General features: G+C 37.3%; 1 pseudogene; it reads left to right on the top strand.

Annotated features, from left to right (window-relative positions):
• Positions 1 to 1060: 1060 nt before the first annotated feature.
• Positions 1061 to 13090, top strand: part of LOC133069869 (nuclear receptor coactivator 4-like) — a 61855-nt pseudogene continuing 49825 nt past the window's right edge.

Genomic DNA, 13090 nt, shown 5'->3' with positions numbered 1-13090 from the left:
CATCACAACTTTTCTCATAAATAGTCATAACTGCTTATTCTGTAAGAGTCCCCCGAGCCAACGATATGCAACCCAAGGGCAGAGGCTTGACCCCCTTGCTCACCCCTCAAGAGTGTATAATACCTGACACGGTACCGGCCAGACATGTAGTCAGTGAAGAGTTATCTGTCTGGGCTCTGACCAACAGCACTGTGAGCCTTCCAGCTTATATACTGTTCTTATTCTAGTCATAATCTCCTAGGTTTGTCTCCTACTATAGGTTCTGGTTCTCATGATTTGTATAGTCCTGACTTTGACCTGCCTAATGGCTTTGTCTGGTACGCTTGTTCTTACCTTTCAGACTGATTCTCTGATTCTAGAACCATTCTTCTTGCTTGATTTCTAATTATCAGATATCCCTATCTTGGCTCACTGCTTAAATTCACTGTATGTACTGCCATATTTATGCCCAGGACTCATCACAGTGTGGAGACCAAAGACAAAGTGGAGTCAAGAGTGGCAAGATGGCAAAAATTACAAAGAGCAAATGCAATCACTGTGGCCCGCAGCCAGCCACCCTGGAACTAAGTCCTCACCACCACAGTAGGTGGGCGCCAAACCTACGATCCCACAGCCCACCGAGCCAGCTCACCTCGCCAGCCACAATCACCTGAGATTCAGTCAGCAGCTACTCTGGGGACTGTGTAGCCAGTTGCACAAGGCCCAGCCCACCCACGCTATACAAGCACCTGCCCGGGACCAGCCACAACCACCATCAGGCTGGCACCAACCCGAGGTTGCCTGGGCCACACAGCCAGCCAAGCTGGGACCCTACTCCCCTGCCAGCACGCCATCACCAGGCCCAGCAGCCAGGCCCCGGAGCCAACTGACCCAGGAACTGGCCACACCCACCAGCGGGGTCAAAACTAACCTCATGACTGGCCCGATAGCCAGCCATGCTGAGATCAAGCCCTGCCCACCCACAGACAAGAAAAGGAAATAAAAGGGCTCTAAATGGGAAATAAGTAACCCTGTCAATGTTTGCAGACGACATGATAACTATATATAGGAAATCCTAAGGATGCCACCAAAAACAATATTAGAACTTAAAAGAATTCAGCACGCTTGCAGGATACAAGGTTAGTATACAGAAATCTGTTGCATTTCTATATACTAATAATGAACTATCAGAAAATTAACTCAGGAAACAATCCCATTTAAAGTGCATCACAAAAATAAATCTAACAAAGGGGGTAAAATAACTGCACTTGGAAAACTACAAGACATTAATGAAAAAAACCAAAGACAAAACAAACAAATGGAAAGAGGCACTGTGCTCATGGATTGAAAAAAGAAGTATTTTTAAAATGGCCACAGTATCCAAGGCAATCTACAGCTTCAAAGCAAAATGGACAGCTATGCACTAAAGAATTAAACTGAACTATTTTCTCAGGTCATAAATATATATATATATATATATATATATGTAAATTCAGAGTGGATTAAAGAAATAAAAGATCTGAAACCATAATACTCCAAGAAAACATAGATAGTGTACATGCTGACTTCAATGTCAGGAATGTTTTTTCTAATCTGTCTCCCCCCACAAAGGAAGCAAAAGCAAAAATAAACAAATAGGAATACATCAAAAAGCTGCTGCACAGCAAAGGAGACTATCAGCAAAACAAAAAAGTAACCAACTGAATGGGAGTAGATATTTGCAAACAATGTATCTGATAAGGAGTCAATGTCCAAAATATACACAGAACTCATACAACAGTCAATAAAAATAAAATATAAATAACCCATATGAATTGGGCAGAAGACCTAAATAGGCATTTTTCCAAATTAGACATATATGTGACCAACAAGCACATAAAAAATGCTCAACATCACTAACCATGGTAGACCTGAAACTAATATTGAATATAGTAATATATGTCAATTATACTTCAATTAAAAAATGATAAATGTAATCTTGTGGGTCAGAGGAGATAAAGCCAATGACTCATGTAGCCCAAGCAGCTTAGTTCTGGCACTTACGGATTTTTGGAGAAAAAGAAGTGAGACTGAGACTTGAAAAGTAGTCATATGTCCTCAATTATATTTATGCTCATAAGCATGGTAGAATGTAATTGTTACCAGGGGACTTATGGATTTAGGGCTGATCTAATATTTAAAATTAAAGTTGTAAGCCATGGATTCATGAATGTTTGTTGAACGTCCATTGCATGATTACGTGCAACTCAATACCCAGAGCAATAAAGAAAAGGATAGTCACTGCTTTCAAGAAGTTGGTAATCTCTGAAAGACAGATGCATGAATATACCTGAGGCAGAGATACCTTCAGATGGTTAAGGGAGAGTTTCTTCCCCTGGAGGTATCAAAGGGGACTTTCAGAGTAGGTGTCATTACAGCGAGTCCTAAAAGATGATAGAAGTTTGCAAGATAGAAACGTTCTTCAGACATACATAGAAAGAAATACACTTCTAAATACATTACTGTGAAAGAGCATGGTTCATTTGGTAAACCATGGGTATTCTGGCATGATTGGCACATAGAAGAGGTTTTAGAGAATGACAGAAGATGAAACTAAAAAACAAAAAAAAAGTAAGCAGAAACTAGATGATTAAGGCCCTTTCCAAGCTAAGACACTTGGAATTTCTTGCTCTAGGTAGGAAGTAAGACTCCACAAAAGAATTCAGAAACAGGAAATTTTCAGCCAAGGGAATAGAGAACTCAGAACAGTATTCTTTTTCTGATATTAACTGGGTAAAATGCAGAAATGTAAGTTTACTATGGTATTTTATAGAACTAGCATCAATTTGTGGACTTTAAGAAAGGCTCTACATAAGGAGGATCTTTTATTTCATGTAGGTTCTCTAACAATGAAATAGCATTGTGAGGTGGTGAGTTTCTTACCACAGGAGGTATTAAAGTAGAGGTTTAAAAGGCCTATAAAAGGCACACAAAAAATGTAGAGTGGGAAGTAGAAAAGACAACCAGTAACATGTGTTCCCTCTTAGATTGTAAGATTTTCTATTTCTTCTGTACTTTGGTATGCCAGTATGTTACATGCTACATAGGTACTGAGCAACTGATTGTCTATAGCAAAATACAAAATTAGAGATAAGCCTTTAAAAGCAGTTTCTAGACCTCACTGACTTTGCGGAAGCACATTTATAAATCAAATTTCATTGTATAAAGAACTCAGACTTCAGAAGCTGATATTTCAAGCTAAAAGTACAAAAGGGAACACTCTCAAATTATAACTAAAATAGTTTACCATTCCTAAAAGTTTATTTTCCAATATTAAGAATAATTTAGCCTTCCTTCATGAAGACAAAGTCAATTATATTAAAGTATTTTAAAACTGCCTTCTCACAAGTTGGGTTTATAACATGGCTGTGTTCTTTAACAAGAAAACTGTTGCCATATTCTTCTTAGTCTAAATTATCTTACTTGAATTATTTTCCATGGTGATTAAAGTTAAACGGTATGTCAATCTTCTTTTTCACCTCATATACAATGAATTCTCAGAGTTGCATTTAGCTTATCAATATGTTTAATAACATACAACTGTTCCTGCTAATTTTAACTATATAAAGGTGCTCAAACAGATGGAAATCTATGAATGCTGTTATTTTTATAGCTTTTTTTGATTAATAAAATATTTGACAAACTAGTCTTTGTTTTAATGAAATCAACTCTTGAGACTCTTGGAACTGGTTCTTTAATATTGTCTACATGTCTTAAATATACTTTATTTGATTTTACCTGGAATCGTACCACACAGAGTAAATACTGGTTTAGTTAGCAGAGCCTCTTCAGACTAACTCAGATCATAACTAAACCAAGAAAAAATATAACATAACCAGGGAAATTTGGGGGTTTTGTGTTGCATTTTGTAACTTTTTAACTCAGGAAAATTTAAAGTCAGTCTCTTTTGACAGTCTGAATTTACAAGGTCATGTCCTCACTCTCTCATCACATGTTACCTGTTATCAGAAACTATTCCTATACTGTACGAATTGTCTAGGAGGTGTTTCCGTAGGCTGACTGCTCATTAGAATCAAAAATCAGAAAAAATAAAATTTTTTAATTTCTAGGCTTCACCTAAGATCTAGAAATATTACATGTAAAGCTCTGAGATTTACATATTTTTTAAAAAGTTCCCGGTGGGGAACTGATAAAGCAGATCTATGGACTGATATTGAGTCCAGATTTAACCTGAGTTCCACAGTTGTTCTTAAAGTTCCATATCAAAAATTTCTTGTATCCAGTTTCTCTCTACTTCTATAAATTGCATTTAAGTTTCTCCAGTGCTTTTCTACCATCTGCGTGGCCTCGACTTCGGGATCTCTTTCCCTTCCCTGGTCTTAAAGCCCTGAGATATCCTCAGTGCCCTCCTTCGCCATAAAACCCAAAAATCTTGTCCTCTATATTTCACCACCTGGAAATGGGAGAGAGATTTCTAATTTTCACTCTTTTTGCCAATGCATTTTGGATTACATTAACTTCTTATGTACTAGCCTTTACTTGGATGTTCTCATAGGACTAACTCAGTTGATGTGAAAATGCATAGGTAGAGACACAGCACCCTCTTTTGGCCCTGCATAATTATCCTTTTAAATTTACTTTTCTAAACATATCAAAGGTCTTCAGTAGCTTAACTATTCATGATTTATGCATCATGGTCCATATCATTGCCCTACATATTGACCTGCTAGCATATAACACATTCACTCCTACTCACTTATAGTGAATCTCTGCATCATAATTGTACTGCTTGTAACCATCTCTCAAAACACAATTTCCTCAATGCTTAAACATTAGTTTCTTCAAACCCAGCCTATCTGCTGTCAATGCTCATTTCTTAATCTTAAAGACAGCATCTGAGGTCTAACCTTGCCAGAGCTTTGACACAGAATAATCACCTTTATGACATGTACAAATGCCACTGAACATCTTGATGGCATTCTCACTGTGCCAGGGCAAATCTAACTTCTGGTGTGCTCTCACCAGAAAGTTTCTTCTGCCTAATGTCAGCTATGACAAATCTTCCCTTCCATACAATTATTATATGATATTTTCTTAAAGTAAATCATTATGGATTGTTTGCATCCATCTCCATTTATTTATTTTTAAAATAAAAGCCCAAAGAACAAAAGTATAGCTGAATTTGGATGTGCTATTTTCAAGGATCAGCATACTCCATTATTTCTGAGGGATGGGATGAGCCAGGGGAATTCTTTGCTCTGGAACTAGCCAGAACGGGGTCCTGAAGATCAAAGGAATTCAGTGACACAAGAAGAAACCTGTCGGCATATTTTGATTAACAGCAATCTTTTCCACAGCTTTTTCTCAGTAACTACAGCATTGTGGCTGTCTGTACCCTTATCCAAATAAACCTGGAACTGAAAGCTTATTATGTAACCACATGCACCCCTAGTGTAACTATACAGGTCACCACTTGCATTTCATCCTGTAACTCTATCACCCTTTAGCTTAATTTTCATGTCCTTAAAAAATATAGAGTGCCGGGAGCCATAATGTGAGATCCCACCCATGATGAGGTCATGAAGAAAATACCTGACAGGCAAGGCCATCCAAGATCCCATCCATGATGAGGTCATGAGGAAAAAACCTAACACGCAAGGCCGTTCAGGATATAAGGGACCCTCCAGGTTGGCCTCAGCCTCTACTCCACCCTGTATCCTTCCCCCTTTTCTGCTGTTCTTGTTTGCTCTGCTGCAGATTCTTGTGTTGCCTGCTGAGAGCTCTCCTGCTCCTCTTTCACTGAATAAAGACCAAATTAAAACCCTAATTAATAAATCTCTTAGATGCTGGTACCCTATGAAGGGGCCAGGGATGAAAGAAATGCTTCAATTCAAACCCTTTTGCTGGCATTCTGGCTTGTTTGATAAATGTGTGCTCTCCTTGCAAAAAATGTTCATGATTGTTCTAAACATCCTAAGCACAGTACGCTAACAAAAGAAACTATTAAGCATAGGTCCCTCCGCGGGGTGAGAAAAGCTCCACAAATAATTGTCACAAATGTGCCTAATAGAAAATACTTTAGATAGAGATTAGCTGGCGACTTCTTGCAGGTAGGTAACTTTTAGGCTAAGAGCCTGTTTTGTGCCATATCTGTTGTTTTTGCAAGCCTTCACATTTCTGTTCTGTAAAAATGTAATCCTATCTAGTTCCCATGGAGATGATGCCTATTAGAAAGAAAGTAGATTAATCACAAGAAAAACAGGGTCGGCTACTGAAGTTGCTTAAGTCACACCAGGTGCAAGCCATAAAATGTTAGCAGGCCTGAAGGCCAAATGATAAGAAAGACTCTTGTGAACGAAAAGTATGTGGGTGACATCCTGTTTCTGTTGAAGGTCAAGTTGCTGTAATGTTTACAGATGACCTGTGTGTAAGCAATATGCACTTCCCCCAAAAAGATGTTGTAAAGGGTATAAAGGGGCCGTGCAGAAATAAACTTCAGACTCAGTCTCCAAACTTTGTCTCACTGTCTCTCATTTGCTGACGCCGTTCATCCTGAGGGTTCCCCTGGATCCTGCTGGGGCTGGACCCCAACAATAGAAGGGACTAGAGAATATGCTCTTTCTTCCTGGTGGCCTTGTGTATCCCTTAGTGCTATAGGAAATACACAACACAATGATTTCACAGGTTACTGAAGCCATCCTGAGGGTCTGAATGTACACTAAATAACATTAATCAAGGCACTGACTGTACAGAAAAGTTTTAATAAATGCTGGAAAGAGCTAATGATAAATGAAAATAACCAAGCTTGCCCCCTGCGAACTGACAAATGAGAGGGCAAATCAAGCTCATTTCTAGTCTCTACTAATAAACAAAATCTATATATTTCAGAAAATTATCCTCACTAATACAATGATCTAATTTCTTGACAAATTCTAGATTTTGAGAGTCAAAGGAGCCTTTGGAAGTCATCTAAATAAGTCTTTCACAAATATAAAAATTGAGTAATAGACAGGAATTAACTGGCTTGTACAAGGCCACATACAAATCTAGTTTGAAAAGTAATTAATTCTACTTTTCTGTTGCTATCTTACCAAACAACTCTATACCAAAAATCTTCTACACCCTCAAATTTACTAGATCTTCTTGGGGATACTCAAATTTGGAAGAAGCATTTCTGGAGATAAGAAAGAGAACTTCTTCATTCAATAAGAAACATGAAATTGGGAGTACTTTGTGAGAGCTGATATAGAAATTACTTCAATAAAGTCAACTGTAATGGAATCAATGACTTTGAGATCTGTATATAAACATTTATTGCTATCAAAAATTAGAAAAAAAAATGTTGTGAAAGAACCCATCAAAAAAGGATTAATAATAACTCAAGGAATGTTTCAGTTATTATATTACACAGGAAATTCAATGCAGTTTCTCCAAGTTCCTCCAGAATCTCTTACACAAGAAAAGTTCTATTCAAGCCTCCTGCTACTGACAAAACAGTAAAATGTATGGAGCCTCCCACCTTGTACCAAGAAACTCATTGAAAAAAATTACTGTGTTAGTTACAGGGATAGTTACTAATAATATACTTCGGGTTTCCTATGTACTGCTCTATATTCTATCTTAAATAATAGAGAAAAGTAAAGTACCCACTTTTAACACCTGGCCTGTCAGGCTGTTCCAATTGAAAAAGAAAATTTTCTTTATTATCTTCATTGTAAATGATCTTACATGTTAAATAACATCCACCCAGAATGCAAAAAAGCAATGATTATTATTGCATCAGAATACTGAAAGCTAAAGATACTGTGACATGACTGACTCCTGATAATATCGGCTCATAAAGTTGATGAATAAATACATTTTGAACAAAAGAAGGACATCAAACCACATATATGTGAGAATTCTGCACCTATGAAATGAAAGCTATGTGATTTTTCTTTAATCATTAACTGTTATTAAAGGACAAAATAAACAAATGTATTCACCTGACTGAAAGACAGTTTGATGAAATTTCATGTGGAATTTCATTTTCATAGCTTTTAATCCCCCCAAGTTCTAAGAAAAAAATACCATCTGCCCAATCCTAAGAAAAATTAAAAGCTAGAGACCATTATAGTCTTTGAAAGACATTAAATGAATCCTTCTCTTTACAACTTGGAAATTGTCATACCAAAAAATAATATTTTTCACAAATCATAAGGCAGTTTACAGGGCAGCAGGTTATTGACACATGCCCCGCAAAGCTGACAATGTGTGAAGTTCTGTTTTTAAACAGCTTTCCATTCACAATCTGGTTTTCTGTATTAAGCCACTGATATACAAGCAAATTAAAAGGATAATGATTGCTTCTATTATTACTTGCAATCTCCAGAGATACCCAAAGAGCTGGGTGAAAAATAAAGTTTTCAGTCAATTATCAGTCAACTGATAATAATTTCAGTTCAAGAGAGCAATCGGTGTTTTCCTCACAAAAAATAGCATATTTTCTGCCACCATTCCTGCATTCAAAAATCTTGTGCTGAGCCAGGAATAAATAGAATATATGGACAGATGAATTACCAGTATTTAAATTGAATCAGTAATTTTAAAACTTCCAACAAAAGTCCAGGGCCAGGTGACTTCACGGGTGAATTCTACCTAACACTGAGTGGAAAGACAACACCTATGATTCTGAAACTATTCGAAAAAGTTGAAGAAGGAGGAATACTCCCAAACTCATTCTATGAGGCCACCATCACCCTGACACCAAAACCAGACAAAGATATCACAAAGAAATAAATTACAGCCAAAATCACTGATGAACAGAGATGAAGAAATCCTCTGCAAAATAACAGCAAACCAAATCTAATAATACATTAAAGGATCACACACCATGATCAAGTGGGATTTATCCCAGGGATGCAAGGATTTTTCAATGTTGACAAGTTAATCAATGTGATAGACTACATTAGCAAATTAAAGAATACAAATCATACTATAATTTTAATAGGTGAAGAAAATGCTTTGATGAAATTTTTTCAATTTTATCAACATCCATTTAGGATAAAAACTCTCCAGAAAGTAGGCATGGATGGAACATATCTCAAAATAAAAAGACCATACATGACAAACCCACAGATAACATCATATCCAATGGTGAAGACCTGAAAGCATTCCCCTCTAGTATCAGGAACAAGAAAAAGATACTCACTCTCACCTCTTTTATTCAGCAGTTTTGGAAGTCCTATCCACAGGATTCAGAGAATAAAAACAAATAAAAGGGAATCCAAATTGGAAAGGAAGAAGTAAAACTGTGTCACTGTTTGCAGATGACATTATACTATATATAGAAAATCCTAATGATGCCACTATAAACCACTAGAGTTCATCAATGAATTCAGTAAAGGTGTGACCCCGAATAGCCAAAATAACCTTAAGAAAAACAGAGTTGGAGGACTCACACTCCATAGTTTCGATCAGTTGAAACTTCAAACTACAGTAATCCAAACAGTATGATACTGGCACAAAAACAGACACATAGATCAATGGAATAAAATACAGAGCCCAGAAGTAAACCTATGTACTGAGGTCAATTAAACCAAGACACAGTCATCGCTCAGTGGGTAACAAATCTGCCTGCAATGCCAGAGACACAGGAGGCTGGTCAGGAAGATTCCTCCAGAGTAGGAAATGGCAACCCTCTCCAGTACTCTTGCCAGGAGAGAATAATTCCATGGACAGAGGAGCCTGGTGGGCCCTAGTCCATGGGGTCACAAAGAGTTGGAAGTGACTGAGCATGCGAACAATAATGGCAAGGAGAAGAGACAGTCTCTTCAATAAGTGGTGCTGGGAAAATCGGACAGCTACATGTCAAGAATAAAATTAAGACATTCTCTACATCATATGTGCTTCCCAGGTGGCGCAGTGGTAAAGAATCCACCTGCCAATGCAGGAGACACAGGAGATGCAGGTTCGATCCCTGGGTCAGGAAGATCCCCTGGAGTAGGAAATGCAGCCCACTCCAGTATTCTTGTCTGAAAATTTTCATGGACAGAGGAGCCTGGCATGCTACAATCCGTGGGGTCACAAAAAGTCCAAAGAGTTGAACACGACTGAGCACACATACACACAACATCATGTACAAAAATAAACTAAAAAATGGATTAAAGATCTACATGTAAGACCAGAAACTATAGAACTCCTAGAGGAAAACACTGGCAGAACATTCTTTGATATAAATTGTGACAATTTACATTTTTTGAATCCATCTCCTAGAGTTACGGAAATAAAAGCAAAAATAAACAAATAGGACCTAATTAAACTGAAAACTTTCGGCACAGCAAAAGAAACTATGAAATCCAAAGACAGCCTACAGAAAGGGAGAAACTATTTGCAAATGATACAACTGACAAGGGATTAATTTCCAAGATACACAAATAACTCCTACTGCTTAATATCAAAAAATGAAATAGCTCAATCAAAAAATAAGCAGAAGATATAACATACATTTCTCTAAAGATGATATACAAATGGCCAACAAGCACATGACTGGCCAACAAGGACATGAAAAGATGCTCAATATTGCTAATTATTAGAGAAATGCAAATCAAAACTACAATGAGGCACTACTCACACCAGTCATAATGGCCATCATCAGAAAATGTATAAATAATAAATGCTGGAGAGGATGTGGAGAAAAGGAAACCCTCCAACACCACTGGTGGTAATGTAATTTGGTGCAATCACTATGGAAAACAGTATGGAGGTACCTCAAAAAACTAAGAATAGAGGTATCATATGATCCAGCAATTCCACTCCTGGGCATGTATCTGGAAAAGATGAAAACTCAAATTCTAAAAGATAAATTTACCCTAATATTTGTAGCAGCACTATTTACAATAGCCAAGACACAGAAGCAACCTAAACTTCCATCAACAGATGAACAGATAAACATACATACATACACACACACACACACACACACACACACATATAATGGGATATTACTCAGAAATAAAAAAGAATGAAATAACACCATTTGCAGCAACATCAATCGATCTAGAGATTATCATATTAAGTGAAGTTAAGTCAGACAGAAAAACAAATATGATATCACTTAATGTGAAATCTAAACAATGATACAAGTGAACTTATTTACAAAACAGAAACAGACTTGGAGACAATAGAAAACAAACATGGCTACCAAAGGGGAAAGAGGCAGGGAAGTGATAAGCTAGGAGTTTGGAATTAACTGATACCCCCTACTATATATATATAATATATAAGCAACAATGATTTATTGTGCCACATGGAACTATATTCAATATCTTATAATAACCTACAATGAGAAAGAAACTGAAAAATAATATATAACTTAATTTGTCTGAAACTATAACACTGTAAAAAAACTACACTTCAATCTGAAAAAGTCTTTGTATCCATTGTCCATTTCCAACTAAGCTATAAACTATAAATGCTCATGATGGTCCATACCAAGAAGTCATCTTAATGTAAAAGACATTTTTAAAGACAATACATTCACATGCCCATTTGAGTTATAAGATGGCACAAGTTTTGCAATGAGAAGCACCAATGTTCTCCTTAGTTGCCAAGCCAACTATTCAGTCATCAGTTTATTGCCTTTAACTATTTGTCTTTACTTCTGATTGTTACCTTCAGAGCACTAAGTAATATCCTTATCCCTCCTTTTATTTCTTTATTGACTTTCACCCCTCTACCTATTCCCTACTATTAAAAAAAATAGGATTTATTTCTTTAGGATACCTGTTCTTAACCTTTTTGATTTTTGAGTTCTTCTACTGCTTGCCTTGGTAAAGTTGAGTGTTATACACAAAAAAACTCTATATTTGGATATCAACTTTAAATAATCAGTTGTTCACTATGCAAAATCTTTGTTTCTATTCTTTTTTTCCTGCCTGTCTTCCTAACTTTGATCTCCCAGTTTCTGCCCTTTTCTGCTTTTACATTGTTAATTAACAGTAATAGCATACACATTTTATTTTGTAAGCTTAATTTCATTATCTATGCTTTGATGAAAAGTCGATCATAAAGTTGAAAAGGATAATAAAGAAAGTTACATTGACATGTCTATACAATGATTCATTCACTACAGGAAAAATAAGGTTGATTCTAAGAAGCTATAGAATAACTGGCTTTGTTTCCTCAACAGGCCTATTAACTGAATGGCAAAGCAACTTGAGCTGTCTCTAATGGAAAGGGTTTGTTGCCTGGGAGGCTAACTTTAGGACGCAGAGCAAGAAGTCAGCGGACAGACTCCCTGGCACAGCCACATGGATCAAATGAGCAGCACTTCACTTCACAATGACAACACCCGCCCTGAGGTTCTCCTTTAATTTCTTTAGGACACTGGTTCTCAATGTATGCTCCTCAGAATAGCAGCAGCAGCACCTAGAACTTCTTAGAGCTGTAAATTCTTGCTATCTACTCCAGAACTACGAAATCAGAAACTGAGAGCAAGGCACAGAGATCTGTGCTTGAACAAGGCTCCAGGTGATCATGAGGCAGACCAGGGTTTTGAAAACCACTGCTTTAGAGAAAACCCCCTGGGGTTTGGCAATGACACAAACGTGAACCACAGATAGAAATAAGGTAAAAGGTTTGTCACAGCTGGTCTAAACCTTTAATAATTCTACCCTTTTTTGAGCACACCCTCATTCTTACCTGGTATCTCAGCTGGTAGAGAATCTGCCTACAATGCAGGAGACCCTGGTTCAATTCCTGGGTTGGGAAGATCCACTGGAGAAGGGATAGGCTACCACTCCAGTATTCTTGGACTTCCCTGGTGGCTCAGCTGGTAAAGAACCCACCTACAATGTGGGAGACCTGGGTTCAATCCCTGGGTTGGGAAGACACCCTGGAAAAGGGAAAGGCTTCCCACTTCAGTATTCTGGCCTGGAGAATTCCATGGGCTGTATAGTTCACGGGGTCACAAAGCATTGGACACGACTGAGTGACTTTCACTCATTCTTACCATTTGGACCAGATTATCAAAATCGTGAATTTTCTATGGGGTTCTTTACAATGATGTACTAGTAAATGTACAGTAGCCAATGAGAAGGAAAAAAGCCCAGATCTGTGCTCCCAGTATGGC

This window comes from Dama dama, chromosome 15 (genome assembly GCF_033118175.1).
Source record: "Dama dama isolate Ldn47 chromosome 15, ASM3311817v1, whole genome shotgun sequence".
Lineage (NCBI taxonomy): Eukaryota > Metazoa > Chordata > Mammalia > Artiodactyla > Cervidae > Dama > Dama dama.
The sequence above is the reverse complement of the archived record's forward strand: the minus strand, read 5'-3'. Positions and strand labels throughout refer to the sequence as shown.